Raw genomic sequence first — 9,705 nt, 5'->3', positions numbered from 1 at the left:
TCATCATCATCATCATCATCATCATCATCATCATCATCATCATCATCATCATCATCATCATCATCATCATCATCATCACATGCTTCAGAGTAAGAACCAATGAATCAATTTAATTCGATTCCTCCCACCACCACCACACACACATTCAGGTCTTATTTGTCTATTAACTAAAATGCCAGGCCCTCTGCCTTGCACTTATGGATTTGTAACCTATTGTTATTGGACCATATTCACCTATGCTCTGTATTCATGATCCTGGCAGAATTGTGTGTTGTTTGCCTTCAAGTAATTTCCAGCTTATGGCAACCCTAAGGCAAACCTGAGAGCCAGCGTGACGTAGTGGTTTGACCATTGGGCTACCACTCTGGAGACCAGGGTTCGATTCCCTGCTCAACCATAAAACCCAATGGGTGACCCTGGGCTAGTCACACTCTCTCAGCCTCAGGGGAAGGCGATGGCAAACCTCCTCGGAACAAATCTTGCCAAGAGAACCTTATGATAGCTTCACTTTAGGGTTGCCATAAGTCAGAAATGACTTGAAGGCATGCAAGAACAATAAGGTGAACCTATCACAGGGTTTTCTTGGCTCAGAGAGGAGGTTGCCATTGCCATCCTCTGAGGCTGAGAGAGTGCGACTTGGCCATGGTTACCCAGTGGGTTTCCATGGCCAAGCTAGGATTTGAACCCTGGTCTCAAATAGTCAAACCACTACATCATTTTGGCTCACATGGTGGCATTACCACGATCATAAATCACCTCACCTTAAAATCCAGGGAATTAATCCATGCAACATGGAGGGGAGGCCTGTGTTCTGGGTATATGGGGCCCTTCAGATTGAAGTGAATTGTGAACTGAACCCATAGAATCATAGAGTTGGAAGAGACCACAAGAGCCATCCAGTCCAGCCCCATTCTGCCATGCAGGAACTCTCAATCAAAGCATCCCTGACAAATGGCCATCCAGCCTCTGCTTAAAGACCTCCAAGGAGGGAGAAGTGAACCGAATTCAACTGTGGATCCCCAACACCAAAACTAAACGCACCACCCTTTAAGCTGCAATCTTCTATTCTATAATGCCTAACAGTAAGAGAACAAATGTCTTCTTCTGGTGTATAGGAAGGGGAAAAAATTCAAGCAGTCACTCAAACAATGAAAAATGGCCCCAGTCCACAATCAATCCGATGGCGTTCAAAGGGAAATCAAAGCACTTAAGCAGATCAAGATAACTATTTCCCCCTTACACCAAAGAAGAAGAAGAAAGGAAAGATTGGAATTTGAAATCTCATAATGATAGATATATTACACCCTCCTTTTTCAGAAGCCGGGTAATTATTCAGACACTTTGGAGCAGCACAGAAGTAATGATAAATTAAAATGCCTTTAAATCCCAACTAGCCTTTATAATTATTCATCTGCCGGAATTATTATGGTGTTACAGACTTCTGGTTCATATATTACTCACTTCCCCGCACGAAGAAGAAAGCGCACAGAATAAACTCGTGGCTATTAATAAATGTCACAACGATTCAAATTGTCCCTCCCCCCAAAAAAAACCCCGCCACATCTTTTTGTTTTAATTTGGGACATATGTGCTTTATAGCGCCGGTGCTTAACCAAATTTCCTGGCGTTTAATAGAAAACTAACCAGGGAGAGAGAAAGTGGAACGTCTCCCCGGAATGGATTTTGATTATTCTGTAGATTTCTGCTTTTAAAAGGGGATGAAGATGAACGCAGCGGAGGAAATCGTTGCCCAAAAGCAGCCCAATAAAGGGGTTCGGTTTTAGTGGCGCTTGTAAAGCCGTCCTCTGGAATGAGAGAGACCTTTCTGCGTCTGGACGGTACGTTTTCAAAAGTGCAGGATAAGCCAAGGACCAAAACCCTCAAGTCCCATTAGATACAATGGCACAGTAAAATAGCAAATTAGAATCATAGAGTTGGGAGAGACCGCAAGGGCCATCCAGTCCAACCCTCTGCCATGCAGGAACTCCCAATCAAACCATCCCTGACAGATGGCTATCCAGCCTCTGTTTAAGGGTATATATAACTCCCTAATATACAATGACAAAATCAAGGTTTGCTTTTTGGAATTACATTTTTGTTTCAAGCTGCAGATGATGGAATCCTGTTGGTTAATCCCACCTAGAGCAGATCCATTCAATGAATTGTTGAATGGCGAGTCAATGTGTGTAGACGAATAAAAGGGGTTCAATGAGTCTATCTATTCTAGTGAGGACTAAAAGTGGATTTAGGGCAAAGACTGAAATCCCTTTGGATTTAATGCCAGGTTATGTGCACCCGTGTCCTATTTTGGAACCTCGATTTATCCAAAGAGTCAAAGCAAAGTCCATCATTTTGTCCTCAAAGCCTGCCCTCGACTTATACATGAGGTTGACTTATAGGCGAGTCTGAATATAAGCTATATAGGGCTATGGTACAGATTACTGTATTCTGTTAGAGGAGAAAACCACTTCAATATAATGGCATAAGAGCAGAACAGTCCTGAATGTGGTCTTCCTAGCAGGAGGTCAAAGAAGACTACTTTAGAAACTGGCACCATGCTTTGGAAATCGTTCAGTCTTGGGGTCTCTTTGGGACTGGGTCCTTTTGGATCACGAAATGGACATTTCAGCCAGCTGGCCAGGCTGCTGAGCTTCCTTTTACTGCTTTCCCTACCGGTTGCAAGCTCTCCGAGGCTCCGTCTGGCTCCTGGCCCAGTCTTCAGGAGGCTGATGGCAACTGTTCCAGCTTCCCTCCATTCTAGTACCTTCTGTCCTCCGCTGGGATGAAAAAATCTGTTACAAGTTCCTTTTTTCCATGCAGCCGTTTTCTGAAATCTGAAGTTCTCTCTAGCTTAGATGGGGAATGTGTGAATTTTGTGATGCCCTTTGGAAACAAACAGATGCAAAATTTCCTCCCTCTGCACTGGCTCAATTCAGTATCCACAGCTATTGCTAGCAGAGGAATGAGGACCATGATAGGTCTAGCTGCCATATCTGTGTTGAATAATGAGGAGCCTCTCAGAAAAAGAAGAAATGGCAACCCAACATGGTTTCAAACTCAAGGATTCAAAAGCCACCTTTGCAAGAGTTAGGCACTATAAACCCTGGGCTGTCTATCTTGGTTTCTTCGACCTTTATTTTGCCCTCCATCTTGCTCTAAGAGCAGCACTTTCCTGGTTTAAAAGATTGCAAGGGGTCTTGCACTATTTAACCTTAAAAAAGAGCTTAAGAGGAAGAGCTTAATAGCAAATGTCTTTGGAATCAACCTTGCCAAGAAAACCCTACGACAGGGTTGTCATCCATCAGAATTGACTTGGAAGCACACAACAACAGCTGCACAACCCCAACAACAACCTCAGGTCCACACGTCTCAACCCAGCTAGGCGCTGTAATGTTGCTTTCGAATCCCAAGCATAACCAGAGCGAACCTTTATGACGGAAATGCAGTCATAAGGGGAAAGTGACATTTTCTCCGGCATGATAGATATAATATTTTGATTAGCTCAGATCTTGGGATGACAAAGCAGCTTATGTTAACAAATACCAGCTCCAATTAGGCATCTGTGCTCACAGGCTAAATAAAACCAAGAGTTACTATGCGGCGTGTCACACCAGCCCCCATTAAGTCACCCAGGCGTCAGCGGAAGGAATTGCAATGTTTTTGTTGGGAGGCTTGGTAAGGAGAAGAGCCCTACTTTCTCAGTCAACACTAGGGATGGTTGCTCTATTTCAGGATTGCATGGGAATTAAGCACCGCAAAGAGGAAAGACCGAGAGGTGGAAATAAAAAACTATACTATACAATAATAAAACAGATTACACTTGTCCCTCCATATTTGCTAGAGTTAGGGGCACAAGACCTCCGTGAATATGGCAAGACCGCAAATAACAAGAACACCATGTTCTTACCTGAGAGGACACCTCTCTAGGAATCTCTAGGTCCTCCAGGACAACTCTGTGGTCAACGTCCAAAAGACGCTGATCATAGGACTGCGCTGGAGGAGCTACAAAGGCCTAGTAAAGTGTTCTCTCTAGGAATCTCTAGCTCCTCCAAGGCAACTCTGTAGTCAACGTCTGACAGATACTAACCATAAGACTGCGCTAGAGGAGCTACAAAGGCCTAGTAGGTTGGCCTCTCTAGGAATCTCTAGGTCTTTCGGTGCAACTTTTAGTTAAAATTGACCATAAAGTGGCACTGGAGAGACCTAGATATTCCTAGAAAGAACATATTCATCAAATCCGTGAATAATGAAATCCGCAAATATCAAAGCCATAAATATGGAGGGATGAGTCTATCTAGATAGAATTAAAAAAATACAATGTAAGTAAAGCAGATGGTAAAGCAAAATAAAGCAAGGTAGAAGGCAGCAGGAACAGAGGAAGATTAGATTACAGATGGATAGACTTGAATCAGGGAAGTCATGGCCCTGAATCTGCAAGACCTGAGAAGGACTGTCAGTGACAGAAGTGATTTGGAAGTCTCTCATTCATAGGGTTGACATAAGTCGAAGTGGACTTTATGGCAGTTAATGACAACAAAAGCAAAGTGACATATACAGTACATGTCATCAAAGCATACAGGGTGATAAAACAATATTAAAGTAAACCCCAAAGTTTTAGAAAACAAGGACATTTTCAACTGGGATTAAGTGGGGTTTGGCACAGTGTGCCTGACAGACTTCCACCTTCCAAAGTCTCGTACCAGTTTGGTAGCCATGTCCGCTGGGGGAACATTTGCAAGCTCTAACAGGGACCATGAATCAACTACATGGGGTATGGTTCAGTAGCATAGCATTCTCCTCAATCGTTTCCTTCTCCTTTTTACAAAATGCATCCATGAAAGCTCCTATCTGGAGCAGAGGAGCAATTCAGGGGAGGATTTATTTCTTATGGGAGTTTTTCCATCTAAAAATTGCCCAACGCCCCAGCTGCTTTTGAATACCGAAGGAGGTGGGGAGGACAGGTTGTGATGAAAAATTACCGGAGGGATTGTTATTAAGAAGCCTACACACACCTGTTTTCTGCCGCAAATCCCCTCCCCTCTTTTCTTAGGAACAAATATAAAGAAGAAATCTGGTTAAAAGCTATGGCTGCAGTCCTCTATGACTCAGTGGAGCATAATAAATCCATGTGCAGATCTACAATCTGGTGACTTATAGAAAATTATCACCATCATTATTATTAGACTCTGAGTCTGAGGTTCTCTTCCCTCTTGGCCATTCCATGGCAGGGTCCCAGAAACATCTGGATACATCCCTGCAGCCGGATGCAAAATGATGGCATCATTAGACATTATTTTGGAGCAGTAAATATGTCAACACCCAGGTTGGCATCATATTCAGTAGTTAGAAGATTGTAAACCAAATTTACAATCTTATTATTCTTGGAGAGTCACGTTTACAGTAAGTAATGACTGAGCGTGACCCTCCAAAACCTACCTTTCCCATCGGGCAATGCCCCAAATGAAGGGGTTCCAAGGTGCTGTAGGTTAGGGCACTTGGAAATGATGCCTGGCATTTGACATGATCTCCTTACTAAGTAAACCTAAGAGCCTGTCTACACCAGGGGAAAATGCTGCATCGAGAGATGGTAACCCATTTTTGGGCACTTTTTTGGCAATGATGTTTCCAGTCCTGCCTCCTGCCAGCCTGCAAGGCTGCGACCACCAAAAGCAGGTCCTCTGCCACTTTTCCTTATCACAGCCTAGCTGACTGGCAAGAGAAGGGGTGGAAATGGTATCTGCCCATGCCCTGATTTCAAGATGAATGGACCCTTTTTTCTCTGTGGGGCTGCTGCCTGGTAAAGTTGGGGGGTCCATTATTGTCATGGCAATAATGCCACCATTGTGAATATGTAGGAACCATGAATCCGGATCCATTACAGATGTGTAACTCCATTTTATGCATCTGTAAATCTGATCCTGAATTCTGACTAATGACTGCAATGTTCTCCTGGTCATGAAGCACATTTAGACAAGCAGTTGTGGCAGGACTCCAAGGAATCTCTCCAGCTGCCTGTTTTCAAGATCAGGAGAGTGCTGCTGACATTTTCAGCACTTGATCTGTAGCACCTTGGCAGCCCTTTGCCTGGGGATGCTGCCAGTCGAAAATGGTAGGTTTTGGCAGGATGGCAGCATTTTCTGAGGTAGCTATGATAGTCGAACTCTGTTATCATAGTTACAATGCACAATCTCAGCTTTTGTCTGGAAATGAAATCCATAGTACAGATCAAGGGTGCATCTGAAACTAGGAAGAATCAACACACATGTTTATCCAAACTAATGATGTCTCCAAAATTGGGACTGGGCCCAGGGCTCTGTCAATTTTGGAGTGCCACCAAAAGGAAAGAGGTACGTTGTTAGATGGCTTCCTCCACCTGTTTTGAAGCTGGCATGACCCCATTAACAGAACGCCACGAAACTCTTGCCATCCACTTACCACTGATCTCCATGGAAACTAGGCTGATTGTGAGTCCTGCGATCAGCACAAACAGCACACTCGACAAACTGTGTGGCATCTCAATGCCCCATGTGTCAGGGTTTTTTTGTGGGGAGGGAGCTCTTTGTTTTTGTATGGGGAGAGAAGGCCATGTTCCTTCCAGGAAGAGCCACTTACACAATGCCTCAATCATTTTGTCTTGTATCCCAAGTCCCTAATTAAAGTTGTTATCTTTGTCCTCCATGCCAGATGTTTTGGAGGGTCTGGACACATTTTAATGCAAAAGCTGATAGATGCCCCAGTTGCTCACAACAAGCCTGCTATTCTGGGATAGCATCTCCAAGTATAGCAACCAATCCGTAGGTAAAATGAGAGAAGTTTGAGGAAAGCTCTTCTTCTAGAGATTAGGTCCTGGCACATCTGAAATAAAACAAACCCAGCTTTCAATGAATAAATAGATAAAGCTAAAAGCCCTGCTTGACCTGCAGAGTTTCAGCATGGTCTCCAAACTGGAGCCAGAATGTTCTCCAGCGTCTCTTTCAAGCCACACAGTTATAGTGTTACGATTCCACTTTAACCACCATGGCAACATCCTATGGAAGCCTGGGATTTGCAGTGTTGTCACCATGGTTGAGCGTTGGACCAGGATGCCGAAGACCAGGGTTTGGGTCCCTCATCATCCATGGAAACCCATTGAGTGACTTCACGCAAACCACACTCTCCCAGCTTGAGAGGAAGGCAATGGAAAACCTCCTCTGGATAAATGTTGCCAAGGAAACCCTGTGATGGGGTTGTCTTGGGATCACCGTAAGTCAGAAACAACGAGATGGTACTCCATTTCCAGGCACAAATCAAACTGCTGGTTTTGACCTATCAAGTCCTATACAGCTCAGGTCCAGGTTATTTGAAGGACCATATGCTCCCTTATGAACTGCCCTGTGTTTTGAGATCTGTTGAGAAGGCCTTTCTCTCTGTCTCACAAATACATTTGATGAGAAGATGGAAGAGACAGGGCCTTCTCAATGGTTGCTCCAGGCTCTGGAACTCTCTTCCTAGAGAAGTAGACTGGCACCCTCTCTACTCTCTTTTCATAAACAGCTGAATGCTTTTCTCTTTCCACAGGCCTTCCAGAACTGATTGTCTATTTTCTAATTTTGGACTAAGTTTGTTCCAACAGCAACAAAAAACAATAGTAATAGTAGTTGCATAAGTGGTAATAGTAACAGTGTGTTTTCTTGCATTTCTAACTCCATGACACTTCCAAAGTTGGTCACGACGGAGGCGTGAATTAGTCTGAGCAACAAAACCAGCACGCCTGCAATCCCTGTTGCTTTGTGAGATCACTCTGGGAAATCATCCTGGCTAACGTTGACCCATGTGATTCGCTTCTGTTAATGAGAGCGAAGGTCTCCAAAAGCGACGGGCAGCTTCGTTTTCCAGCCCAAAGCGTGACCTGCATTTCGCTGCCACGAAGCCAAAGAACAGCCAACCTCTCCCAGCCCTTTTAAGCCCTTGTCTAGTTGGTCGGCTGCCAATTCAATTCGAGATATCAAATTTATTTTGATAATGTTAATGAGAAAATAAATTGAACACATATTAGACGTCCCTTTAGAGGTGCTGTGGACCAAGGCTTTCATCCGCCGGTTGGAAACGGAAAGCAAAAGGACACGAAGCAAAAGCTCAGAAGCCAAAATACTGCCAGATCTGGCACAACTTGGCTCACAGCAAAGATCACAGCTTCGAATGTTAGAGTATCTCCAGGGAAACAAGTGAGATAGGATCAGCTCCTGGGCATACAGAAACTGTTGGTGTTTCTCTAAGGACATGAGTCCTTCAAATGAGTCAGATCATTGGTTCATCTGGTCCAGTATCTGGCTGGCCAGGTTCACAAAGGCTGCATCCTCACTGCATAAATAAACCAGATTGACACCACTTTATCTGCCATAGCTCAGTGCTATGGAATCATGGGAATTGTAGTTTGAGTGCACTCTGACCGAGAAGGCTAAATGTCTCACAAAACTACAGTTCCCAGAAATTCATAGCACCAGCCACATTTCCACCAAGCTGACTGGTGAGCATTTATTCACAGCGATCAAGCCTTAAACCCCAGATGTCAGGAGTCTGTCTGCAGGGAAGGTGGCTGGCATGATGCCACCCTTCATCCTCTCTATCTGGCCAGGTTGATGCCAATCCAAACCAAAAAGCCCACTGTTAACAGCAAACATATAACATCAGTCAATGCAACTGCAAAAACACAATTATACAACAGATCTAAATATATGCAAAGCACTGAAGGGTAGAAAGGTGTAAACATGAAATACGATGCAAACAAGGTAAGGAGGAGGAATCAACGTATTACATAAACAAATGCTGAACCAAACACAGAAAACAAAGACAGTGGAGTATCAAAAATCACATCTATATCTATATCTATACAGTATCTATATCTATATCTATGACTTCTAGATGATGTCCTGTTTCAATGTGTCTTCCTCAGTAAATGTCTGGTTACTAACTTTAGGAAAAACTTGCAAACTGCTTTCAAACATTAAACCCAACAAGTCATAATCGGAAATGATTAGATCTTAAAGATCTTGAAAAACGTTGTCGCCAGTCAATCAGTCTGGAAGATAAAATCATTCAGCGTTTCAGTGGATTCGTTTTCAATTACTCCTTACATTGTTTGCAGCGTATTTCACACACACCATTGTATAAGCCATTGTATTCCATATTAACATGTACAAACGCAAATGCTGGACGGTGAAGAAAACAGATAAGAAGAAAATCACTCCATTTGAGATAATGTGGGGCTAGAGAAGAGTAACGGAGGCTGGATGGCCATCTGTCTGGGATGCTTTGATCTGGATTTCTTGCATGGCAGGGGGTTGGACTGGATGGCCCTTGCGGTCTCTTCCAACTCTATGATTCTATGATTCTATACTGAGGATACCGCGGACAGCCAAAAAGACAAACAAATGGGTCCTTGAACAGATCAAGCCAGAAATCTCCCTGGAAGCCAAGATGATCAAATTGAGGTTGTCATACTTTGGCACCATTATGAGAAGGCTTGACTCATTAGAAAAGACCATAATGCTGGGAAAGGTGGAGGGAAGTAGAAAGAGAGGAAGACCACAGGCTTGATGGATGGACTCTATTAAGGAGGTCATGGGTATGAATTTACAGGACCTGAGCAAAGCAGTGGAAAATAGAGAGACTTGGAGATGTCTCAGCCTCATGAATCAGGATCGACTGGAATGCACCTAACAACAA

General features: G+C 43.7%; 1 protein-coding gene across 10 annotated transcripts in view; it reads right to left on the bottom strand.

Annotated features, from left to right (window-relative positions):
* The window catches only part of ZMAT4 (zinc finger matrin-type 4), a 109,866-nt gene that overhangs the window by 727 nt on the left and 99,434 nt on the right, over positions 1 to 9,705 (bottom strand). The gene's annotated exons all lie outside the window — the stretch shown is intronic.

Source organism: Sceloporus undulatus, chromosome 6 (assembly GCF_019175285.1).
Source record: "Sceloporus undulatus isolate JIND9_A2432 ecotype Alabama chromosome 6, SceUnd_v1.1, whole genome shotgun sequence".
Lineage (NCBI taxonomy): Eukaryota > Metazoa > Chordata > Lepidosauria > Squamata > Phrynosomatidae > Sceloporus > Sceloporus undulatus.
The sequence above is the reverse complement of the archived record's forward strand: the minus strand, read 5'-3'. Positions and strand labels throughout refer to the sequence as shown.